The sequence below is a fragment of the Mastomys coucha genome, unplaced genomic scaffold, assembly GCF_008632895.1.
Source record: "Mastomys coucha isolate ucsf_1 unplaced genomic scaffold, UCSF_Mcou_1 pScaffold9, whole genome shotgun sequence".
In the NCBI taxonomy this organism is placed as follows: domain Eukaryota; kingdom Metazoa; phylum Chordata; class Mammalia; order Rodentia; family Muridae; genus Mastomys; species Mastomys coucha.
Window position 1 is genome coordinate 69,508,110 of NW_022196915.1, and position 26,854 is coordinate 69,534,963.

The 26,854-nt window shown below is 32.5% G+C and overlaps 2 long non-coding RNA genes across 2 annotated transcripts in view; both read right to left on the reverse strand.

Annotated features, from left to right (window-relative positions):
- The window catches only part of LOC116084657, a 32,445-nt gene extending 30,668 nt beyond the window's left edge, over positions 1–1,777 (reverse strand). The window contains exon 1 of the long non-coding RNA XR_004116205.1: positions 1,627–1,777. This is a non-coding gene — a long non-coding RNA (uncharacterized LOC116084657). The remainder of the gene's footprint in view (positions 1–1,626) is intronic.
- A 24-nt stretch (positions 1,778–1,801) lies between these two features.
- LOC116084656 lies at positions 1,802–8,183 on the reverse strand. The gene is made up of 3 exons (XR_004116204.1): positions 8,073–8,183; positions 3,036–3,199; positions 1,802–1,908 (listed from the first exon to the last, which is right to left on the reverse strand). It is a non-coding gene; the product is annotated as an uncharacterized LOC116084656 (long non-coding RNA).
- Between the last annotated feature and the right edge of the window lie 18,671 nt (positions 8,184–26,854).

Genomic DNA, 26,854 nt, shown 5'->3' on the forward strand with positions numbered 1-26,854 from the left:
AAGACAAAAGTCATATGATTTTTCTACTCATTGTTAGTTTTGAATCTTCTTGTTTTATGTGGATGTGTGAAATATTGATAGAGGTCTTGAAGGTTGTTAAAGGGCCACGAGGTTAAGTGAGATGCTCTCAAAGGCAGAGAGATAGAATGCCATGTTATAAATAAAGTAGAGTAATATAACAGTAATGAGATAGACTGGATTGGGAAATTGAATGGTAGGGTAGAGTAGAGAACAGGAAGAGGAATAAATAACATAGAAAAAATAAAAATAGGGAAACTATTACCCTATAAGCTTCCTAAAATATATAAATACATATATACACATTTAGAGTTTAAGTGGAACTAATGGATGTTATTTTTTTGGAGCTGCTGATCAATAAGTTCCCTCAGAAACCGGAAACATAACAAACTATTGATCATATTAAGACTACTGTCTAGTACTTGATATTAAGACTCCAAGAAGACACCACATTTTGAAACACGAGTCAGTACTCACTTGGAAGCTTAATTCCTACTGGGGAGGTTTTATAGTCCTTGGAGGTGCTATGCTAGCATTCAACCAGTGGAAAAGAATGATAATCAGTTTTACCCAGCTGTGAATTCTAAGAAGTATAACAATAAGGGCCCTAGCAAGATATGTCCATTGCTGCAATGGTGGAGCATCAAGGAGAAATCAAACATTTCTGACTGGTTCTAAGTCCTGCTTATTAAAACGAAACCCATATCTTGAATGACAATTATGAAAGAGAAACCGGCTACACTGTTCATAAATCCCAAGTAAGAATGTCTTGCAATTATTTGAATAAGTGATCACCATGTTAAACTGATTATTAATGAGTTATTGTTATACTCAGAGATTAGTTCATGTCCCAATAGTATTGAGAAAAGTAGCTTTCTTCAACAGATGGTAATTAAAGCTAAAACACTCAACTGGTCGTGGTCCAGAGATCAGTGTGTGGGGGGGGAATAGGTATTTTATTTTATTTTATTTTATTTCAGAGGAGAAACCAGGAAACGAGATATCATATGACATGTAAATTTTTTAAAACTCTTATAAAAAATAAATTAAAAAAATAAAAAATAGTAATATCAAATGCTCAACTGTAAATATAGCAGTCTCCTCTTTCCAAAGCTTAGGAAAGATTGTGGAGGGGCTAAAAAGATTGAATAATCCAGAGGCTATAAACCACTACAAAATCTTGTTTTCGAAGCAGATCAGGGCAATTACACATATGAACTCAAAGTACTTGAAACTTATGCCAAAAAACTCATGAAAACAACATTCTGAGAATCAGCATTGCGAATGGAGTTAGGCTTTTACTCTCTCCTTTAGCTTTGAAGATAACTGATAACTGATCACTTTGTCAACTGATAACTTTGAGAACAAAGTGATTTAGTTTTCTGTGATGATGCATCCAATAATAGATTTAATATATCTACACATTATTATATGAACAACACAAATTTTACATTATACATTTTTTATTTTTTATTTTTTTAATTAATTTATTTTTTCATTCCATATTTTATTCCCTCCCTGATTCTTCCTCCTACTGTTTCAGAACACATACCTCCTCCCCACACCCCTGTCTCCAAGTGAATGTTCCCACTCCCCAAACCAACTGACCTCTAAACTCCCTGGGGGCTCTCGTCTCTTGAGCGTTATGTGCATCATCTCAGCTGGTGTATGCTGTCTGTTTGGTGGTCCAGTGTTTGAGAAATCTCAGGTGTCCAGATTAATTGAGACTGTTGATCTTCCCACAGGATCACTCTTCTCCTCAGCTTCAATTAGCTTTCCCTAATTCAACAACAGAGGTCAGCTGCTTCTATCCATTGATTGGGTGCAAATATCTCCATCTGACTCAGTTGCTTGTTGAGTCTTTCAGTGGGCAGTCATGACAACCTGATTCTACAGGCAAATAAATGAAAATATCACCCTGAGTGAGGTAACTAAGACCCAAAAGGATGTGTATGAATTACAGGGATGGAAATGGAGAGGAGCCTGAGGAAAAGAAAGTCGAGCAACAGGCCTAAAGTGGGATTCAGCTCAAGGGGAGGTCCCAAGGCCTGACACTAATACATCATGCATTAAAATAAAAGTAAACACAAAATTTGGTGGGTAGTAAAGAAGGAATGGTTCTGGAAAGAATTGCGATAGGGCGTGAATATAAACAAATGCATTATATGAAGTTATAAAAGAACAAGAATGTAAAGTGAAGAACACAATCACTAAATTTATTATATGAGCATGTAGAATTACATCTTTAAATTTTCTAAATTTTCTACATTGTGTATAGTCACAACTCAGAGAATGTTAAGAACAAATATAATTACTGAATACATCAATTCATATATTACATATTACATAAAAATAAGGTATTTTTATTTCCCTGATGTCTGCTTTCTTTTCCAAATAAAGAGAATTCTGTTATATCTATAGATGTAATGTGAGGGAGGAACATAAAAAACTATGCTTTTTTCTTTAAAAAAAACCCACAAATTAACACACATACATTTTCCACATATGCTTAAACTTTTTATGTACTTTGCTCTTTGGAACAGATAGAAAAACTCAGAGAAAATCTTAAAGTATTAGGATGCATATTCTTGTGCAACAGCTAATAAAATACTATTGTGTGGAGGTTTTATTCTACTGTTAACTTGTACAAATACTGTAAGTGAAACTCCCATATTGTGTAACTGTTTCCACTGAAATAAAACATGCTCTTCTGGAGGAAACTGGTAGAAACCCATGATTCAGGAAATGAAACATAAAAAACTTAGGAATATCATACAAATTACAAACTTCAGAAGTCTCACAAGACTTAAAAGAGTCAGAAAGTTTACAAAGCTACAAGATTTTCTCCAGGCCCTAAAACTATATTGTAGTAATAATTACAATGAAAGAAAATTTGTAGTCATCAACAATACCTATTCATTGTGCAGAAAGCTCTCTTTTCAACTTTTATGAACTTCATAGTGACGTAACTACCTATCATTCACTCATGCTTCTCTAAGTTTCCCCAAAATACTTACTATTTCATCAAGGTAGACATGGATGTGATAATTTTATTTTGCTGTTCTTGTTGTTGTTGTTGTCATTGATAATGATGATGATGATGTCCTTATTGTTATTAGTTCCACATCTGTTAGTGAAGTCATATGTATTCCCACCTCCCCAGGAAAAGTTACATATTATCCTGGAGGAGAAAAATTGGAAAACTTATTTTGGGTTTTGAAAGACATTTCAATATCCATTTATCTAATTGCATTTACCTGATACTTAACAATCATTAAAAACATTGAAATCATTTGTTTGTTTGTTTTTTTACTATGAGTACTTCCCATTGAATTCATTAATCCATTTATTGATTATATGTGTTTTACAGGTTATTGCTGCTGGTAGTGATGGTATTCAATTACCATATGCTTAACTCTATCACTCCTGGTTATTTTTGGAATCTATGCTAAAATAAAAACACTCTCATTTCTTATTTATTGCTGTATTGTACATAATGGCTAAGGAATTGAACCAGCATACATGTCTTTCAACATTTTGTGGGTAAAATATATGCAGTAGTTATAAACTTATTAACCCCCAAATAAGCAAAAAATTATATTTGTACAACAATTGTTGCAAACTGAAATCATGATGTTAAGTGAAATATACCCGAGACAGAAAGGCAAATGCCCACTCTCTTGTGTGTGTGTGTGTGTGTGTGTGTGTGTGTGTGTGTGTATTTAAATTGGAAATAGAACCACAAAAATAATTAATAGACGTCAAGGATGGAAGATCAAGGAAGAGAGAGACAATTATTAAATATTCAACATCAATGTAAAGAGAACTCCAGTGTAGTAGGAGGAAGGAGACTAGGAATTTGGGAGTACAAGAAATCACAGAATGGGACAGGGTAACAGCTATGTGTATATAAAAATGAAAAAGTAAAAAAACAAAGGTTTTTATGCTACCATAAAATTATGAGTTCAGAAATAAGGTCTGATTGACAATAATTATGTGGGCTGAAATAATAATAGTAGAGGAAGGGAAAAATTTGTCATAAGTCTGAAATCCCTTCTTGTCTAGAAGCTGAAATAGGACCACAGAGAGAATGTTGTGGAGATATGTTAAACCATTCCCTTTAACAAACATTTTGGTTATTAAAATGTTTATGAAATACTCTTTACCAAGTTAATGATGCTTTTCCTTTTCAGTTTATGATATTTATGCATTTCTTTACTGGTCAACTACTATATGCCTTAATAAATAGAATTCTGCAAAACAAAGAAAAATTCTAATATATTTATTAAAAGAGAACTGTTCGGTCACTATTTTTGCTTAACAAGAAATAGCTTTTATCAAAAGAATGATACCCTAAATCAATTCCATATATCCATCATGGGGGAGAACTGACCATTGTAACTTGCTTTCTTACCTCTACAAGGTGCATTGTGAAATGAATGCACAAACTCCATGCACAGTATATACAACAGAAACAAGGAAGAAGAGGAAAAGGAGAAGGAGGAAGAAGAGGAGGAGGAGGAGGAGGAGGCTGAAGAAAACAATCTGACCACAGCAATCTGAAATCGAATACCAGCTTTATTCTCTCTTTAAATTATTAAATAAGATAATTTCAACAGTTCTTTATAAAATACAGAGAAGTTGATATATACATAATGCAGTGTATTTGAATATCATTTAAGAAACAATTTCAACTGAAAAAAGTAATGATAATTAAAATCAATAGGTAAGAAAAATAGTACTCTGATATATTCTAATGAATAAGCATGATCAAACTGGAGATATAATATGTAATATTACATATATTACTGTAACATATCCATATTAAGAGATGAAACGTGCTGCAATGTGATATGTGGCAGTATGTATTCTAATATGTATGAAATGCAACACTATTCTTTAAAGGTACAAGTTGGATTAAATATTTATATTTTATAATGTTATATTAGTATAAATATTTTAAGCTAAAACAAGAACATAAAAATAGAAGTCAAATAGCAGTCAATACATATTGGGAGGCTATACATTTAGGGAGCATTGAAACATGTGTATCAGGCTTTTCTTAGGGCTAATATACTATTTCAGAACTTCAAGTAGTTATAACAGTGTTTATATATAAGTATATTTGAGTATATATGAGTAAATATATTTAAGTAAATATTTGAGTATTTTTGAGTTATATATGAGTAAATTTTAAAATTTATTTCATGTTATGGATATTATCACAATTAAAACCATTATTTTCAATGAATAATTTAATAATTATCAGTGAATATTTCATATTACTCTATACATTTTAAATCAGTGCATCAGTCAATAAATTTTTAAATATTAAGTAATATGTTATCTATTATAATTCCAAACTATGATCCCCCAAAATAATTTTGTAACTTGATTTTGCCCAAAGTTTTCGAAACTTTCCTAATGTGAATAATTTGCTTTTTATTTAGCAAAGGTAGACAAATGCAATGTCTTAATGTACAAACAACTTGCATGGTCCATAGCTGTCACTTTAACATTAAGCTTGTCCCATGATCTTTGAACACAGCTGGCATTGCAGCAAATCCATAAACCACATCAATAGAATAGGATTTGGCTAATCCTAGCTCTTTGGGAGATTGTTTGATGGATGTCTCTTTAGATCGGCTCTCTAGGATTGAAAGCAAACCTTGGCATAAACCCATAGAACCTGCTGGGAGTAATGTTTTCACACTTCCTAATTAGTTGATCTGTGTTCCTACAAGATATTCAGCAATAACTTCAAGGATGATCCTACCCAATAATTTATTAAAATACATAATTTATTAAATCTTGGAGTTAAGAACTGAAACTGAAATTTTCCATCACTAATACTTTCAATGTTAGACTATTGACCAGCTAATATAAGAAAATTGTTAAAATTCTATGAACTATTCAACATCATAGGTTCTGGAATAAAAATATGTATCTGGAAGTTTTAAAATTTGAATCAAAATAGTACAGAAAGCACAGGTAATACAATGTCTCATATATTGTATATTACTTTAAACAAACAAACAAAACCAACATAATAACAATTCATATAAAATAACAAAACTTAGAAGCATGAATCTGTACAGACATACTAACTCATAACAAATCCTCTGTCACAGAAGAGACAACATGATTTTCAGTTGTTTTATAATTAAAACTAATTACTCATCTCAAATGATGTCATATGGTTTTACTGTTGTGAACAGACACCATGACCAAGGCAACTCTTATAAGAACAATATTTATCTGTGGCTAGCTTATAGCTTCAGAAGTTCAGTCCATTATCTTCAAGGCAGGAGTCAGGCATCATTCAGGAAAGCATGGTGCAGGAGAGGCTGAGAGTTCTACATCTTCATCTAAAGGGTGCTAGGATAAAAATGGCTACCAAGCAGCTAGGATAAGGATCTTTAATCCACAGCCCATAATGACACACTTCTTCCTACAAGGCCATGCCTACTCCAACAAGGCCATGCTTCCTCATAGTCCCACTCCCTCAGCCAAGCACATTCAAACCATGAACATATTCAAAACATAAAATTTTTTATATAGGCTGCCATCTATAGGTCATTATATAATGTGTATGAGGAAAGAGATACAGAAATATGGCCATAATTAAATGTAATATAATTCAATGTCAAAAAGACTATCATCTATTGCATTAGTTGTGGGCTATTGTGTACAATGATATAGTTTATTCTAGATCTCACTCAGAGTGATTTAAATAATATTTGATAATAGATAATATTTATTGAAATTGATATTGGAATGAGCAAAGGAATAGAAACTAAAGTCTGAGAAGTTTACATAGTGGACATCTTGCTGTCCAGAGTTCACATTAGTAGTATGTAGATACCAGTTTGTAGAAATTTCTTTTATAATCCCTTTTCTTTCAGGAACAGTAGTAAACAATAAGATAATATGAAAAACAATTGTTCTAGCCATGGTTGTTTTTTTTTTTTTTTTTTTTTTTTTTTTTTTTTATTTTATTTTCAAGTTTTCAAATCTTAAGATTTATTTTGTGAAACCTTTTGGGGAGACTTAAAATTGTCTCAGACACACTAGAACTGATTGACTATTTTCTTTATGACTGGAATGAACACTGGTTATCTTAGTTCAGGCATGTTGCTGCCAGCATATCCTATCTCTTTACATTCTGATCATAAGAATTATTTTCAAAACATTGCATCTTCACACTATTGTACTTGTTCAAAAGAAAAAAAATAGCTACTACCAATTTGTTTTGGTATTCATTTTTATAAGTTTTTCTTTTAACATATGCCAAGAAACTGTACAATTCCATGTTAAGGATGGCATTATATTTATTATATTTTATTTTTAGTCTGTGATAAGTGTATTTTATTGAATACCAATTTTTTGAAAACTAGCAATATTTTGCCATACTGCCTATATAAATTATTGTCCATCAAGATCATACATTGTTAATTATAAAAGGAATGATAGCATAATGTATATTCTTTTATGCATCAGGAAGTAAAGGCAGGAAGATAAAGAGCTACTGCATTTAAACTTCATTTTCTATGCCATTCTTGATAGAGACCTGATAAATATAACTTTCACTACCAACGTTTTTAACAGTGTTCTTCTCATGCCCACTCTGTAATTGTTAAGAGCATTGTAGTTAAAAGCTCTTTCCTTTTAGATCTATGCTTGTTCAAATAGATGAAATAATGGAAGAGCAAAGTTGTAAACATCTAGAATTCTGTAGCACTTTTTCTGAAAAAAAAAAATGGTATGTGAATGTAGAACAGGTCCCTGTAGTAGAAACATAGCAGCTAGGTTTCTATGTTTTTGAGTCCCCAAATGAGTTTGCAAATAATTATAGTTTTAACTATATGTCAATAATTTATTAGCACAAACTTTAAATGGAAGGGCCAAGGGATAGAAGATGTGACCACTGGAGGCACTGACTTCTCCTCTTCCAAAGATCCACTCTTCCTCCATTTGTCTTCTGAAAGAAACAGTCATGAAAGAGGTATCAACCAAACACAGAATAACAAGTTATAACAAAATTAAACACACACCTTCATATAAAGTCAGGAAAAGGAAATCCATTAGGAAGAAAAGGGACCAAAAAGTAGGCAAAGGAGTTAGAGACACCCTATTGTGAGGGCTCCCAGAAGTTGAAGGCTAGGTTCAACTTCCTTTCTTACTTGCAGGTCATCTGGACATTGTGATGTCGCCAACTGTCAAACAATCACCAGAAAGAACCTTATTGCAATGCCATGGCATTGACATTAGAGTGTTGTATAATGAATTTATACTTCTAGAAATAACCAAGTGTCTAGTATTCCATTATATTAACCGAAAATAGACTAATACAAGATCCCAATGGTTCTCATTATTATTATTTATTAAAATTTAATATGTACCTTTGGCAAAGGGAATGACATATAATTGATAGTATAATGTATTATTTCTTTTTGATTTATTTTATTGTACATTTCAGATAGTCCTCAAGAAATTTGGCTTATTTTGGAGTTTAAGTGAGATATTGCAGATGTAAAAGATGCTGTAAAATTGCATGAAAAACCACATTCTAAGAAATAAAAGTGGTTTACTATATCTGCCACATAAAGTAGCATTAAAATATTAAACTGCTTTTGTGATCTAAGGGGAAGATACAGTCATTTTTGTTATAACAAAATTAACAACAAATATAGTTACATACCATTCATGAACTGCTTATTTTCTTAATCATACAATGGGAAAAATCACAGAAATGGGCAAAAACACCACTACCTTCAAGACAGAGATGAATTTGAAAATAAATAATACTATGGACTGGGCCTTAGTGGTAGAGGTTGCCCTTAGACCTGCTACAATTGGATATCTCAGGACAGGGAACAATAATAATGGGGGAAGGGACTTGTAAGGGTGGGCCAGGGAGGAGAAAATGGAGGTGTCCACAATCAGGATGTAAAGTGAATAAATAAATAAATTAATTAATTAAATAAAATAGAACCATAAGACTGTCTAGAAGGAGGAAAAGGAAGGGAGAATGAAAAATAAAATGCTTATTGTTGGAATCAAGACAACCAATGTATAATAAGTGTTTGTAAACTTGTTCTCTGATATTTATGCATGTACTATGAGTGTACAAACACGCACACACTCACACACATACACACCATACATTCATGGAAATACACACTAATAATGAAAAATAAGAGATACTAATAATGAATAAAAATAGATAACAGAAGTATCAGACTCACTTATTATACTGTATAGAAAGAGGCCAAGCTTATAACTACATGTGTGACCGAGGACTTGAAGGACAATGGGATTCATTTTAAAACCAATAATCTATTAGTAATGTCTCAATTAACCTGGACCTGTAAGATATCTCAGATACTGGGGCACCAACCAGGCAGCATACACCAGCTGATATGAGGCCCCCAACACATATACAGCAGAGGACTGATGGGTCTGGGTTTAGTCAGAGAAGATGCACCAAACCCTCAAGAGACTTGAGGCCACACGGAGTTTAGATGTCTGGTAGAGTGGGGATGGGGAATGGGGGCATCCTCATGGAGACAAGGGGACAGTGAGGAGGTATGGGATATAGAACAGTCAGAGGGTGGACTGGAAGAGGAATATAAATCTGGAGTTCAAAAAAATATATATAAAATAATTATAAATATTCATAAGGGGGAAAAAAGAAAGAAAATACTCCAAAAGGAAGGAGCTCAGTAATTCACGAATTGGGAAAGGACTACTCAAATATATATTGAGCACTGACTCAGTTTGACCATGTTCAATGACAGAATTGAGCTATCTTCCAAAATAGGATCTATCATCAGATTAAAGATATTAATTAATAACATAGGAATTAGCCTGTAATGGTTTTTTTTATTTTGCTGGGTGAAGTACTTAAATAAGTGACAAATTGAAAAAGGGCTGAATAACATCTAAATTTCTGCAAGTATGTTAATATAAAAGAAATCAATCTAAAACTGTACACTTATATATGTAAATCTAAAACCACAATAAACTCAGGTGATAATTAAAACATAGTTGTTGCCATAACATTAGATGTACCTGGAAGTGATTAATAGGAGAAAACCAGGGACCTTTCAGGGATAATAACATTGTTCATCAATGTAATTGGGAGTAGTTAATCTTAACAGATTATGCAATAAGTTCAAGGGAAATTTTTAATAGGCGTCAATGAAGATTTTTGTCTCAGAACAGAAAATAATAAAATTAAGTTAAATTAGTCTATAAAACTACAGAAAAATCCAATCAATACAAAATTGCATTTTAATTGACCAAACTTTCCTAGCATGAGTATGGAGTCTGACAATTTAAATAGGTATACATCCAGATTGGAATCATAAATAAATTAATGAACAGTATATATTGTAATTGAAGGATTCCACTGTCACACTTTCAGGATTTCAGTTAGTTATACCCAACAAACTAAAAGATGCTTTATAACCTGTGTAATAAAAATTTCATTAGACATAGAGATATAAGTGCCTATAAGCTATAAAAATAAAGATATACCTAATACATCACATAATTTTCTACATGAAAGCACATAAATATTTTTGCCTTTTTTGGTTATAATTTATTTAAGATAATGCAATGGTTTTATTTATGAAGTTAACACATCAATGTTTTGAAAATACATATTAATTACATCACATATTAGATATCTTCAATACTTATCTGAAGGAGATTTTGAACAGGAGCATTTAAACCCAATATCTATGATAATTTTTAAAACATGTACTCATTTTACACTTTAAACATGGAATTTTTTTTTAAAATACCATTTCTTTAATAAATATTTAAACTCATGTAGGGAATCTGAGAAAATTGAAAATTAGTTCCACATAACCTAGTAAAGAAGAAATATCAGGCTCTGTGCACCTTTCCCACAAGGGGAGAGTGGGTCTCCAGGGAGTGCTATGACCCCAGGACACAGGTGAAATCACCATTTTCTCTAAGGTGCAGAAGAATCTCAGATGCAGAGGATACGATAGAAAACATTGAAACACAGTCTAAGAAAATGCAAAATGCAAAATGATCCTAATCCAAAACATCCAGGAAATCCAGGACACAATGAGAAGACCAAACCTAAGAATAATAGGGATAGAAAAGAGTGAAGACTTTCAACTTAAAGAGCCATTAAATATCTTCAACAAAATACAGAAGAAAACTTCCCTAACATAAGGAAGGAGATGCCCATGAACATACAAGAAGCCTATAGAACTCCAAATAGTTTCTACCAGAAAAGAAATTCCTACAGTCACATAGTAATCAAAACACCAAATGCACAAAACAAGAATATAAAAAAGCAGTGAGGGGAAAAAGGCCAAGTAACATATGAAGGCAGTCCTATCAGAATTACACCAGACTTCTCACCAGTAACTATGAAAGCCAGAAGATCCTGGGCTGTTGTTATATAGACCCCAAGAGAACACAAATGCAAAGGCAGGCTACTATACCCAGCAAAACTCTCAATTACCATAAATGGAGAAACAAGGTATTCCATGAAAAAAAATAAATTCACACAATATCTTGCGACAAATCCAATCCTTCAAAGGATAATAAATGGAAAACTCCAACACAAGGAGGGAAACTATATCCTAGAAAAAGCAAGAAAGTAATCTTTCAACAAAACTAAAAGAAGATAGCCAAATGAACAGAATTCCAACTCTAACAACAAAAGTAACAGGAAGCAACAATAACTTTTCACTAATAGCTATTAATATCAATGGACTCAATTCCCCAATTAAAAGACTTAGACTTTGCTACTTAAACAGGAACCAACGTTTTGTTGCATACAGGAAACCCACCTCAGTGACAAAGACAGACTTCCTCAGAGTAAAAGGCTAGAAAACAATTTTCCAAGCAAATGTTCCCAAGCAACAAGGTGGAGTAGCTATTCTAATATTGAATAAAACTGACTTACAACCTAAAGTGATCAAAAAAGATAAGGAGGGACACTTCATACTCAACAAAGGTAAAATCTACCAAGATGAGCTCTCAATATTGAATACCTATGCTCAAAATGCAAGCGCGTCCACATTCATAAAAGAAACTTTATTAAAGCTCAAAGCAGACTTTACACCACACACAATAATAGTTGGAGATTTCAACACCCCACTCTCTGCAATGGACAGACAATGGAAACAGAAACTAAACAGAGACACACTGAAAATAACAAAAGTTTTGAAACAAATGGATTTAACAGATATCTATATAACATTTTATCCTAAAACAAAAGAATATATCTTCTCAGCATATCATGGTACCGAAAAATTGACCATATAATCAATTACAAAACAGGCCTCTACAGATATAAGAAGATTGAAACGCTTGTATTCTATCAGATCACAACAGATTAAGTCTGCTCCTCAATAACAACAAAAATATTGAAAGCTCACATATACAAGGAAACTTAACAACACTCTACTCGTTGATAACTTGGTCAAAGAAGAAATAAATAAAGAAATTAAAGACTTTTAGAGTTTAATGAAAATGAAGCCACAACATACCCAAACTTATGAGACACAATGAAAGCAACCTTAATAGGAAAACTCATAGCTCTGATTACCTCCAAAAAGAAACTATGGAGAGCATACAGCAGCAATTTGACAGCACATCTGAAAGATCTAGAACAAAAGTAATCAAGTTCAACCAAGAGGAGTAGACAGCAGAAAACAATCAAAACCAGCGCTGAAATCAACCAAGTGGAAACAAAAAGAACTGTATAAAGAATCAACAAAACAGGGATCTGGTTCATTGAAAAAAATAAAAAAAATAGATAAACTCTTAGCCAGACTAACTAGAGGGCACAGAGACAGTATCCTAATTAACAAAATCAGAAATGAAAAGGGAGACATAACAACAGAAACTGAGAATATCCAAAAAAATCATGAGATCCTACTACAAAAGCTTATACTCAACAAAATTGCAAAACCTGGATGAAATGGACAATTTTCTAGAAAGATACCAGGTACTAAAGTTAAATCAAGATCAGATAAATGATCTAAACAGTTCCATATTCCCTAATGAAATTGAGACAGTCATTAATAGTCTACCAACCAAAAACCTCCCAGGACCAAATGGGTTTAGTGCAGAGTTTTATCAGACCTTCAAAGAAGGACCTAATACCAATACTCCTCAAACTATTTCACAAAATAAAAACAGAAGATACTCTACCTAAATTGTTATATGAAGCCACAATTACTCTGATACCTAAACCACACAAAGACCTAACAAAGAAAGAAAAATTCAGAACAATTCCCTTATGAAAATTGATGCAAAAATACTCAATAAAATTCTAGCAAACTTAATCCAAGAATACATCAAAATGATCAAACATCATGATCAAATAGGCTTCATCCAAGGGATGTGGAGATGGTTCAATATACAGAAATCCACCAAAGTAATCCCCTATATAAACAAACTTAAGGAAAAAAACCACATGATCATTTCATTATGCTGAGAAAGCACTGGACATAATCCAACACCCCTTCATGATAAAAGTATTGGAAAGATTAGGAATTCAAGGCCCATACCTAAACATAGTAAAAACAATATAAGCAAGCAAATAGCCAATATCGAACTAAATGGAGAGAAACTTGAAGCAATCCCATTAAAATCAGAAACTAGATAAGTTTACCCCTGGTCCCTACCTATTCCATATTGTACTTGAAGTCCTAGCCAGAACAATTAGACAACAAAAGGAGATCAAAGGGATAAAAATTGGAAAGGAATAAGTCAAATTATCACTATTTGCTGATGATATAGTATACATAAGTGACCCCAAAAATTACACTAGAGAACTCATAAACCTGGTAAACAACTTCATCAAAGTAGCTGGATATAAAATTAACTCAAGGAAATGAGTGGCCTTCCTCTACATAAAGGATAAGCAGGCTAAGAAAGAAATTAGTGAAACAATGCTCATCACAATAGTCACAAATAATATACAATACCTTGCTGTGACTCTAACTAAGCAAGTAAAAGATCTGTATGAGAAGAACTTCAAGTCATTAAAGAAAGAAATCAAAGAAGATCTCAGATGGAAGGATCTCCCATGTTCATGGATTGGCAGGATTAATATAGTAAAAATGGCCATCTTGCCAAAAGAAATCTACAGATTCAATGCAACCCCCATCAAAATTCCAACTCAATTCTTCACAGAGTTGGAAAGAGCAATTTGCAAATTCATCTATAATAACAAAAAACCTAGGATAGCAAAAACTATTCTCAACAATAAAAGAACTTCTGGTGGAATCACCATCCCTGACATTAAGCTGGAATACAGAGCAAGTGTGATAAAAACTGCATGATATTTGTACAGTGACAGGCAGTAGATCAATGGAATAAAATTGAAGACCCAGAAATGAACCTACACACCTATGATCACTTGATCATTAACAAAGGAGCTAAAACTATCCGGTTGAAAAAAAGCAGCATTTTCAAAATATGGTGTTGGCTCAACTGGCAGTTAGCATGTAGAAGAATCCAAATTGATCCATTCCTATGATGTACAAAGCTCAAGTTCAAGTGGATCAAGGACCTCCACATAAAATCAGATACACTGAAACTAATAGAGAAGAAAGTGGGAAAGAGCCTCGAGTACATGGGCAAAGGGAAAAATTTCCTGAACAGACACCAATAGCTTATGCTCTAAGATCAAGAATTGACAAATGGGACCTCATAAAATTACAAAGCTTCTGTAAGGCTTGTAATAGGCCTTCAATAGGACAAAATAGCAACCAACAGATTGGAAAAACTATCTTTGCAAATCCTATATCCAATAGAGGGCTAACATCAAATATATACGAAGAACTCAAGAAGTCAGATTCCAGAGAACCAAATAATGCTATTAAAAATGGGGTACAGAGCTAAATAAAGAATTCTCAACTGAGGATCACCAAATAGCTCAGAAGCACCTAAAGACATGTTCAACATCCTTAGTCATCATGGAAATGCAAATCAAAACAACCCTGAGATTCTACCTCATACCAGTCAGAATGGCTAAGATCAAATACTCAGGTGACAGTAGAAGCTGGTGAGGTTGTAGAGAAAGAGGAACACTCCTTCATTGCTGGTGGGATTGCAAGGTGGTACAATGACTCTGAAAATCAATTTGGTGCTTCCTCAGGAAATTGGACATAGTCATAGTACTACCTGAGAACCCAGCTATACCACTCCTGGGCATATACCCAGAAGATACTCCAACATGTAATAAGGACATATGCTCAACTATGTTCATAGCAGCCTAATTTACAATATCCAGAAGCTGGAAACAACCCAGATGTCCTGCAACAGAGGAATGGATACAGAAAATGTGGTACATTTACTCAATGGAATACTACTCAGTGATTAAAAACAATGAATTTATGAAATTCTTAAGAAAACAGTGGATCTGGAGAATATCATCCTGAGTGAGGTAACCCAATCACAAAAGAACACACATGGTATGCACTCACTGATAAGTGGATATTACCTCAGAAGCTCAGAATACACAAGATACAATCCACAAACCACAAGAAACTTAAGAAGAAGCAAGATTCTTCTATTCTTCTTAGAAGGGGGTACAAATACCCATGGAAGGAGTTACAGAAACAAAGTATGGAGCAGAGACTGAAGGAAGGACAATCCAGAGACTGTTCCACCTGGGAATACTTCCCATATTCAGTCATCAAATCCAGACTCTATTGTGGACACCAGCAAGTGCTGGCCGACAGGAGCCTGACATAGCTGTCTCCTGAAAGGCTCTGGCAGTGCCCGACTAATACAGAAGTAGAGGTTCACAGCCATTTATTGGACTGGGTCCTCAGTGTAAGACCTAGAGAAAGGACTCAAGGAGCTGAAGGGTTTGCAGCCCCTTAGGACGAACAATAATATGAACTAACTAGTACCCTTAGAGCTCCTAGGGACTCAACCACCAACCAAGAGTATACATGGTGTATAATGGCTTCAGCAGCATATGTATAGCAGAGGATGGCCTAGTAGGTCATCAATTGGAGGAGAGGCCCTTGGCCCTGTGAAGGCTCTATGGCCCAGTGTAGGGGAATGCCAGGGCCAGGAAGAGGGAGAGAGTGGGTTGGTGAGCAGGGGGAGGAGGGAATGGAATAGGGGTTTGTTTAGGAGGGGACACCGGAAAAGGGGCTATCTTTGAAATGTAAGAAAATATCTAATTTAAAAAAAGAAGAAAAATTCCTAAAAGAAAGGAAAAACTTCAGAAACTGTTCAATTATTTTTTTGTTTTTGTTTTTGTTTTTTTAAGAGAAACGTAAAAACCATGTTTGGGGGAGTAAGGAGGTTGGAAGGATCTTAAAGAAGTTGAGTGAGGATCAATCATGGCCTTATATTTCATATATTATATAAAAATTAAAATAGAAAAAGAAAATACCATCATGAAACCTAATATTTTATGACAATTAAGTGAACAGAAAATCATAATTTTAGAGAAGGATGAAGCATTTAACAAATAATTTTGCAGAATTTTTAAGTTATTGAGAAATCAGAAATATTTTGTAGAGGATTTTCTAAACTGTCATTTATCCAAATATTTTTTTCTATAAAGAGATCACTTTCCAAACAATTACATGGGATTAAAACATAAATGATTAAAATATATTAACAAATCTGTTCAAATCGACTTCAATTAATAGATATATATAACTTTATTAATTTAAAAAATAATTTTATGCAATAAAATTTATTTTATTGTAGTAAATTCTAAGTTTTCTGTATGTAATAGTTCACTTGGGAAGTATAAAAGAGTTACCCTACAGAACATAATATGAGATTTGCTTTCACAATTGTTTGTTGTGTATTAAATGATTGAATTGATATCTTAAAATTCCTTGCTCTAGGGAAATTCTAAGTAGAATATAGACTAAAATATATTTTTTTAAGATCAATGGTTATACACAAAATTGTTATGACAGAATATTTATGCACTGAATTTGATTTAGTGTTCTGTATGGAGCCACAGAATACTTTTTTCTTAAATGGTTTCTAGGAAGACCATATTGACTGAAGAACAAAATGTACATTTAGGAAGATAAGAAGTTAGGAAGGAGAGTGCACTTTACTAATTGGATAATTTGTCATGCCAATTATCAAAAACAAATATGATAAAACAATATACATTACAGTCAAGTGAGGTGACTTATCGTAACTATCCTAGCATTTGTAGGTTGAGGATGGACCATCCTTGATCATATACTGATTCATAAAACTGGAGTGAGGGCACAGAACCTTCACAGGACCAAGGACCTCTCCTCCCATTGATGACCGACTTGGCCATCCTCTACTATACATATGCTGCCAGAGCAATTAGTCTCACCATGTATATTCCTTGATTGGTGGTTTATTCCCTGGGAGCTCTGAGGGTACTAGTTAGTTCATATTGTTCTGTGCCTCAGTGTAGGGGAATGCCAGAGCCAGTAAGCAGGAGAGGGTGGGGTGGCGAGCAGGGGGAGGAGGGAGGGAACAGGGGTTTGTTGTTGTTGTTGTTGTTTTGGAGGAGAAACTGGGAAACATGACATGTAAATAAAGAAAATATCTAATAGAAGAAAAAAGTTAAATAAAAAAAAATTTAAAAAAGTGGAGTGCGGGGCTGGAGATATGACTCAGGAGTTGAGAGCACTGGTTGCTTTTCCAAAGGTCCTGAGTTCAATCTCCATCAACCACATGGTGGCTAATAATGATCTATGAACACTCACATACATAAAATAAATCTTATAATGAAGATAACTACACATTTATAATACATTATTTTAGTTGTAACAAAATAAATAAGTAAAAAAATCATACTTTTCCAATAATTTCCACTGAATATTCTAAATAATTGTGTGATTATCAAATGGCCATAACTTACCAATTCACTTTGTGCTGATTCAAAACAAACTTTACTTGCTAAAAAAAATCCCTGTCTTAGTAGTCACATTAGTGATAATTTCTCTTCCACCAAATTCTTTCTACAGTTTTGAAGATTTCTAGCTCAGTTCTCATTCAGTCCTTGGTTTCTCAGATGAGTTGACCAGAAAGAATGTCAATTACTTATAAACATCATGGTCATTTTTTACTGTGACCATCTGTTCACTTACGGTTGAATCTGATGAAAAGCTGATTTCCCACAGGCTAGCACACAGCTGTCAGATGGCAAAATACTTATGATCTCTGTGGCTTGTCTTAAATCAAAACAATGTAACTAATAACAAATATTGGTATATTGTCATTTATACATGTATGCATTTTATTTCAAGATGAAGTGAGGTGATTGGAGGCCCCAGACTAGTCAATGTGTTCCTTCTATTCTGGGCTAAACCCACACGAAAAATTATGAATATTTCTTCATAATCTCTATCCCCTTAATTTTAATAAGTGTCAGAATTATATTTTCATTAGTAGCATTTTTATTTTTCATAAATGAAATGTTTATTGAGCAATTTTAGTATGTATTTTGATTTACTTATATTTTAGTTACTTTTCAATTCAATTACTTTATGAAATTCCTGACAAAACAACTGAAAAAGAGGGGCATTTTTCATTTTGGCTCAGGGTTTTAGAAGGTATAATCCTCAACCAACTGGCTGTAGGCACTTTGAGAGTGAGAACATGTAATACATTTGCAACTTTACTTGACAGCATACAAGAATCAGAGAGGGAAAGCAGTAATGAACAAGATAGTCAAGGAGAATCCTTTTGTGTCTTACTGCCTAAGGTTTCCTCAACCTACCTATGCATCACTGGAAATAAAGTTGATAATGGAAGCCTGTGAGGGACACTTTATATCCCATCTTTATAATTCACTGTCTTTCTTCCTCAACACTAACTATTGAGAGTATGTAAGTATTACAAGAAAATGGGTATTTTGTATTTTCTAAGCATGCTTAGAACATGCGGTATAATCAATTCCAGGGACAATAGAATTGACATTATTATTCACATTGTACAATAGAGAAAAGAAGGCTATGGAAAAGTTAATGAAGTTACCCTCAAACACTGTTTTACTGAGCAAGCACTAAGGCAGTGGAATCAGTTGAATTTTCCCTCTAACCCAAGTGCAAGTTTATGTCACCATAAACAGCACATTAAATTGACTATTTTCTACTATCAAAACACTTTCAAATGTTGTGCTGAAGCCTTTGGTTTTTTATAGTAATTAATTTTTGTTTATTCACTTCTCACTGGACATCCTGATTTCTCACTAAACCCTGATCTTAAAATATAAAATTAGTAGGAAATAAATAGGCCTAAATTTTCTACTTTATGAGGTTCTGCTCATTCTTTCATTTGTACCAGGCATAACATTTGAAAATGTATTACTTGCACACCTTGTTTATTTTGTATAAGATGATTTTAATCTATGTAAGATGTATTTATACTAACATTTCCTTAGATTGTAGGTCTATTATGTTTTCACTAACTGCAAGAAATCCAAGGCACACTTGAGAAACAAAGTGTTCATCATCTATAAGAGTAAAAAACAGGGAAAAAACTTCAGTATTATCATTGACCATTTAATATAACATTTATCCAAATGAAGTGAGGTATGATATACTCAAAGCTATCACTAAATCCTCCAAAAAACTTTCAGATATAAGTTCTTAATTGATAATTATGGCATTTGTACTACATAATGATATAACATTTTTAATACTGAAGTATATTTTTTTTGCTGGAGTCTATTTATCTTCTACACAACATATAATACTAAAATTTCAGAAATACCTTATTTATCTCATATGCCTAGAGTTTGGAGAGATGATTATTAATAACATTCAGTTAAATTAAATCAAAAAGTATTATTGATGCCCTGTACTTCTCAAGATAGAATACAAGAAGAACTATGAGTATATTTTTCAAGATGACTGTTGACTGACAATCATTTCAGGCATAAATTAGTATGTAATAATAGGAAGAAAATATATTTACCCATTATTCAAAGGATATATAAATTCTAAAGTTAGTAATTAAAGACAGTTAATAATTAAATAAATGTTAAAAGACTTGTGGCAATTGTAGGTGGAAATGAATATCTAATTAAAGAAAATGTTTATCTTATAGCATACAGTGTGACAAGCCGGGCAAGAATTATGCTATAAATATGTGTGAGGACTTCAGAAAAACAGTGTGAGAAATATAGTTTAATAGGTATACAGATTGGATGTTATAATTTTATGGATTCTAAAAAAGGAAATCATTGATATTTTTAGCCGATGATATATGATGTCACACAGGTTATACTTCATGACCACAAAGGTGAATAATTTAGTACAACAAATTATAATGACCATATTTTTTCCAACTATAAAATTGAAAAAAAAATTAAAAATAAATAAAAAAAATAAAAAAATAACTGAATGAGGTACATAGTTGAAAGTGAAGACAGTGTAATGTATTTTAAGGTATCTCAGAAAATTAAGGATGGTATAAGATATTAACAGACAGAAAAGGACAGTTTTCTTTTGCTCATTTTTGGTTTTTACCAATGGCTGTCTCTAGGTTTGGAAGAAGCCAGTGCTCTGAAGGACACGAGGCAAGGAAGGATACAATGAAGTGAAGTGAAAAATAAAAGGTATATTCAACTAATTAGACCTAACTCTTGAGAAAGATTAAAGATGGAAAACAAATAGTATTGAGTAAAAGTATAGTTTCTCCTTATATGAACTCTTTCCAAGGTTCCTAGAAGGAAAACTCCAATGAGGTTATACTGAGATATGAGGACCTCAGTCTTTGTCCATATGTCTCTCAAGAAATTGAGTACACCACTATCTTGTACTTCCCCACAGTAACAGAACCTGATCATTCCCTTGTCGAACCTAGAATATTGTATACATTTTTATTGGATATTTTATTTATTTACATTTCAATTGTTATCCCTTTTTCTTTTTTTCCTCTCCACAAAAAAATAGATCTTTTAGTCAATACAGTCAAACTTCATCGACTTCAAAATGTTGATTTCTCTTGGTTTTTGGAGAGTATTTCATTATATATAGAATTCCAGGATCGCTGATTCCTTCACCACTATTTTTCAGTTACTCCAGTGTTCTTGAATAATTTCCCATGAGAAACATGCCATTCTCTTTATTGTTGTTGCTCTGTACATAATAGTCTTCTTCTTGCTATTTTAATACATTTTCAAGGATTTGGTCTCAACCACCAACCAAGGACTGCACATAGAGGGGTCTGATTGTTCAAGCAGCATGTGTATGGTAGAGGATTGCAAAATCGATCATCAATAGGAGGAGAGGACCTCGGCCCTGTGAAGGTTCTGTGCCCCAGTGTAGGGGAATGCCAGGGCCAGAAAGTGGGAGAGCGCGGGGTGGCAGGCATGGGGAGGGGGGAGGCAACAGGGGTTTGTTTTTGTTTGTTTTTTGGAGGGGAAACTGGGAAAGGAGAAATTCGCATGTAAATAAAGAAAATATCTAAAATAAAAAAATAAAATAAAATAAAAAAAAAGAAATTTAATAAAATTAAGCACATAAAACATGGTGACTCTAGGTTGATAATAATGATTATAGTACTTTTAATAAATTACACAGATCTTTGATTTAGAAGGCTAGAGCATCACTTTAAAACCTTGATTCTTCACGTTTCTCTTACAGTATGGTTGACAGTAATTCAATAATATTTAGACAGGGGCCATGCGTCTAAAGCATACTGTTGCTGACACTTCCAGCTGCAATGTACTTCCTAGTTTTTGTGTGATGCTTGGCTATTTTAAAGAGGGAAGATACGACATTCTAGCCTGTATCTACTACAGCATCTGAGTGTTGAGAACAAGAAATTTTTGAGAAATTGTCAAATGAGTTCTGTGAACAAGGATCCCTGATTAAAATGCTTTATAGTTTATTAGTCCCACTACCATTCCATCATTTTTCCTAGTCCTCTTCCTAATGCCCAAAGACTTATTGAGGATTTTTGCATTGCAGGTGATAGATAACACAAATTATTGTTCTTTCTGTTTTTGTTTTGTTTTGTTTTGTTTTAATTTGTCCCATTCCTCATCTGTGCCTACTCTTTTACGCCTTTTTACGGGTAAGTACTCTACAGAATCCTTCAGAAGTAAAGCCTCACAATTTTACAGCCCCTTTTCTTGTACCTGTCTTTGTGTGGTATAGTATTGTGTATCCTAACACCCAGGAGATGGCCAGCCTCATTCCGTCTACTCAGCTCTCGGCTCAGAATCTATTGTACAGAGCCTAGAAAGTGTTCTTTGACAGGAAAGCTGAAAATTAGCAGGGCTGTCAAAAATTTCCTCTATCTCACTTAGGATTTATTAACTTTTTGGTGTCTTGGTATTCATAATGACTTTTATATATCTTCATTTTCTGCCCTACTGTGAGCAATGTGCATTATCCCTTAGGTGGAGGAAATCAAACTTAGTTCATTTTGAATAAAGAAAGTCCAAGTGATTTTTCTCAACAGAGAGTTTGTAGGATGGTAATAATACTACCAAGCATTCACACAATACATTTTATTCCAATGTGTATTACATTGGAGCAAGGAATGAAATATTGGATTCCTAATTATGTTCATTATTTCAAATTAAACATGACATGAACTCAATAAGTATGGATATTCAATTTGCTATTTGAGAATACATTAACAGAATACATATATCTGTCTGGAATGTTTCAAATTTTCAATAAAATTTAGTAAATATATATGACAACAATAAAAGTTTAGTATAGTTTTATTTTAGTTTTAAATATAACTTGACAATGTGAAGAATTATTAGATTATAATCTATAAAAATCAATGCTTTTATAAAAATAAGATATTAAAATATATTCCTTCTATTATCCATAAGATGCTTTGTAATGTCTCTGAAATTATTTTTGTTATTGAAAGGTTCAATGTATATTTCACATTTAATTTAAGCCTGGAGCATTTTTCTTCTGTAGAAGAAATGTTCTGGCATCTTTACTGACAATAAATCACCATTAGTATTTGTTACTTAGCAAATTCTTTTAAAATATTCAATAATACATATATTTAAGTTAAAGGGAACAGAAAAACATATGTCTTGCTTTCTAAAAGAAGAATATTGTATAAATACAGCAAGCTGAAACAATATATTTAAAATCTCAACTTCAGAAATATTCTTTTTCATTTATATCAATATTCATGCATGATTATTTTTCCTAGTTATAAAGCAACTACTATATTAAATCATATGTAAATTTAGACTTCAATTTAGTATGTCAGAATTACATTCAAATCTTCAGAAATAATAACATAGTGTTATATTTCATTGCTCATTGAAAATTACAATAATTAATTTTTGAATACATGTAAAATAATCACATAATAGATCTTCATTATGATTTTTAGTTGTTCTCTGAGAGAATTTATTAATCTACATATAGTATCATAATACTGTTAAGAATTATAAACATACTTTTGAAGAAAATTATCTTAGGTTGCTTATACACTTTTCCTGTTCTTCTGGACTTGAGTATTAGAAATGTATTATATAGTGATTTGTCCTGTGACATCTAGTTCTATCTGGACTTCTTTTTTTATTAGATGTTTTCTTATTTACAATATCTCCTTTCCCATGTTCCCCTCCAAAAAAAAATAAGAAAATAATATAAAATAAAAAAAAATGAAACAATCCCCTGTTCTCTCCCCCAGCCTGCTCACTATCCCACCCCCTCCTGCTTACTGTCCCTGGCATTCCAGAGTACACATGGGGGGATTCATGGCTCCAGCAGCATGCTTATAGCAGAGGATGCCCAAGCCGGTCATCAATGGGAGGAGACGACCTTGGCCCAGTGAAGGTTCTATCTGGACTTCTAAAAAGATGAATATTTGCTTTGGAGAACTAAAGATCTTACTTTTTATAATCACCACAGACATTGTCACCACCTTTCTTTTATTCATCTATAATTCTGAATCATTTGAATCCATTTCAAAGGGCATATGAATTCTTTTCTTTAAATGAGTCAAAGCAAATATATTTTATATAGTTAATCTTTCTGTATGGCTGTTTTTTATATTGACTTAATCCTTGTGACAGATGACTTTCTTTCCTAAAGAGAGAGTTATATCTTATAATTAGTCTACTTTAATCTATAAACTTTAAAATAAGTTATTCAATTGATGAAATACTTTTTTTTTTTTTAATATAGGAGAGACAGAGTCAAGTCTGTTCCACTAATGTGTACTGGTCAACATGGCTAGGACATGCCTGTTAGAAACCTAAGCAGAGCTTCATATATACACAGCAAGTTTGTTTTTGTTGTTGGTTTTTTTTTTTTTTTTTTTTTTTTTTAATAAAAGCCTTTCAAATATTTCCCACTGGAATCAGAATAAGATTTGAAATTCTTATAGCAATTTAAATAGTCCTTGTCAGAATCTTCCTAACCTCCCACAGAGTTGTCATATTTTACTTTTTAAAGCACAATCCTTGTTTTAATTTTTGGGGTTGTACAATCTTTACACTCTTAGAAATATATTACTGAAAGATTCATGACACTATCTTGTTCAGTGATTTTGCCATTGAGTTTTTCTTCTGAACAAAGCCCTTCACTGAACAGCTAGCACAGTAGGAAAGGTTGAAACATGGTTTGAAAAGAATACAGGGTGGCAATTTTCAATGTCCTGTTCTTTGTTTTTTCCTTCTCAAGTGTTCATATCAACTGTGAATCATCTACTTATTATTAACAGATAAAATCAAGTTTGACTTGTTGAAAAAAGTACATTATATATGTTCCCAAATACTTAAGGAATATAAAAATAATTTATTTGCTTTGTATTATATATACTAGGAATCAAACAATGCACATATAAATAAGTTATGATTTTCAAAGTAAAAATCCAAAATATTCTAGTCCCTTGTGGCATGCAAAAATACCCAAATATGTATAAAAAATCACCACATGACTATAAACTTTGTTTGGTTTTATATTTCATGTTTTTTAAATTTTTATTTTAAATTTTATGGTTGTATTCTTTGACAATTTCTTATACTACATAAGAAATTTTCAACATTGCTTTTACTGGAACAGGAAAAATACTAAATCAAGCAAAACTTTAATTTAAGGGAACACTGTAAGAGTCCTGGAGTACATTGAGACAATAGAAAAAAAGTGTAGAAGAGTGTAAAGCACAGCATATCTAAATTATATGTGGACATTTAAATAATCCAAAAAAAGCCATACAAGTCTCATTCAAATATACTGGCATATACTGAAATATTTTTACATAGCCTAGTAAGATATCTCAACCACAAAATTAAAGAGCAAAATAAAGACTAATATATCTCATTGGTATGATTGAAAGATTGCCTTCCTAGTAAGGTAAACTTCATCAAACCACAAGTAACAAACACTATAGCATTGATTGGCTTTATACATATATGAAAATATATAAATATTTTGACAATACATTAAGAACACGCAGAATAATATATTCCACAAACAAGTTGGGAAAAATTGACACCGAAGAAAGAACTAGAGCCCTGGAGTGATTTTAGAAGTTTGAATTTATAGTTTCTGTGTTATTAAGGATATGAAGACAATAATCAAACATTGTTACTTCTCTTGTTATCCCTGATTACTAGCGAATCAAAATGAGTTTGTTAAATGCTACGCATTAAATAAACATACATACATTTATAGAGAGATAGTGCTCAAGAATCATACTTATGTATATATGTGTGTGTGTGTATGTGTGTGTGTGTGTGTGTGTGTGTGTATACATACAATCTGAGCCTATGCAATGCTATGTGTCAATGTGCCAAGGAGAACTGTGCATTGAAAATTACATGTATGATTAAAACATAGTGATACAAACACTACAGAAGGCATACCATATGCTCTTGAAAAATTAGTAAAATAATAAAATAAAATTTAATTTCAATAGTTGTCTTAATGATTGGCACTTTGATTTCTTTTGAAATCATACTTAGCTGTGATTAATTTGTACAAAATATACCCTTTAATTATTTTTGAGGATAACTATCATCCATATAGAGAAATTCAGTGTTTATATATCAATACTATTCTACTTTATTTTCCAGTAATGGAAAAAAAATAAATGCTCTAAAAAAGTGTTGGAAATAGAAAGCAACATTTCAAATGAGAGAAAAACTGTATCTGGCTTTAAACCATCAGGGTGGGTTGTGGGAAGTGGTAGGAAACTATTTACAGAGTGACAAATCTTAGCAGAGACAAAGCCATGTTATTTAATTTCTCTGTAATATTTCCAAGTAACTCAACTAAACAGAGCAGATGGTGCAAATCTGAGATTTTGATGTCTTACTTAGAGTGAAAACATTTAATTCTACTAGTTGTTGCATTAGAAACACAGTTGGTTTCAGTAGTATATTATGGACATTTTATTGTTTCATTCCTAGGTTTATTTTTATTGGGTAAAGTTTTAATGGTCATACATTTTAATGTTATAAAGTTTTGTCACTTATGAAAGCAATAAAGGAAATGACTGAATATTGAGAGTTTTGTTTATTGTTGGTATTTTCTAGTTTTGGGTTATTTGCTCAAGAACGCTTTTTTTTTTCTATTTTTGTCTATAATAAAGTATACTATGTTTATTAATGTTTTTGATTGTTTGGTTTTTTTTGAGATAGGGTTTCTCTGTGTAGTCCTGACTGTCCTGGAACTCACTCTGTAGACCTTATTTCTCTAATTTTGATGTGTTTTTCTCGGAATGTCCAAATGGCAACATATCTTCTAATATTATAAACACTAAACGGCATATTCCAAAATTTTGGTTTTAGAGCAAAATGCATGGGCATGGTCTTATGAAATCTGACATTCAAAATTATTAAATATAGCATTAGCAAGAT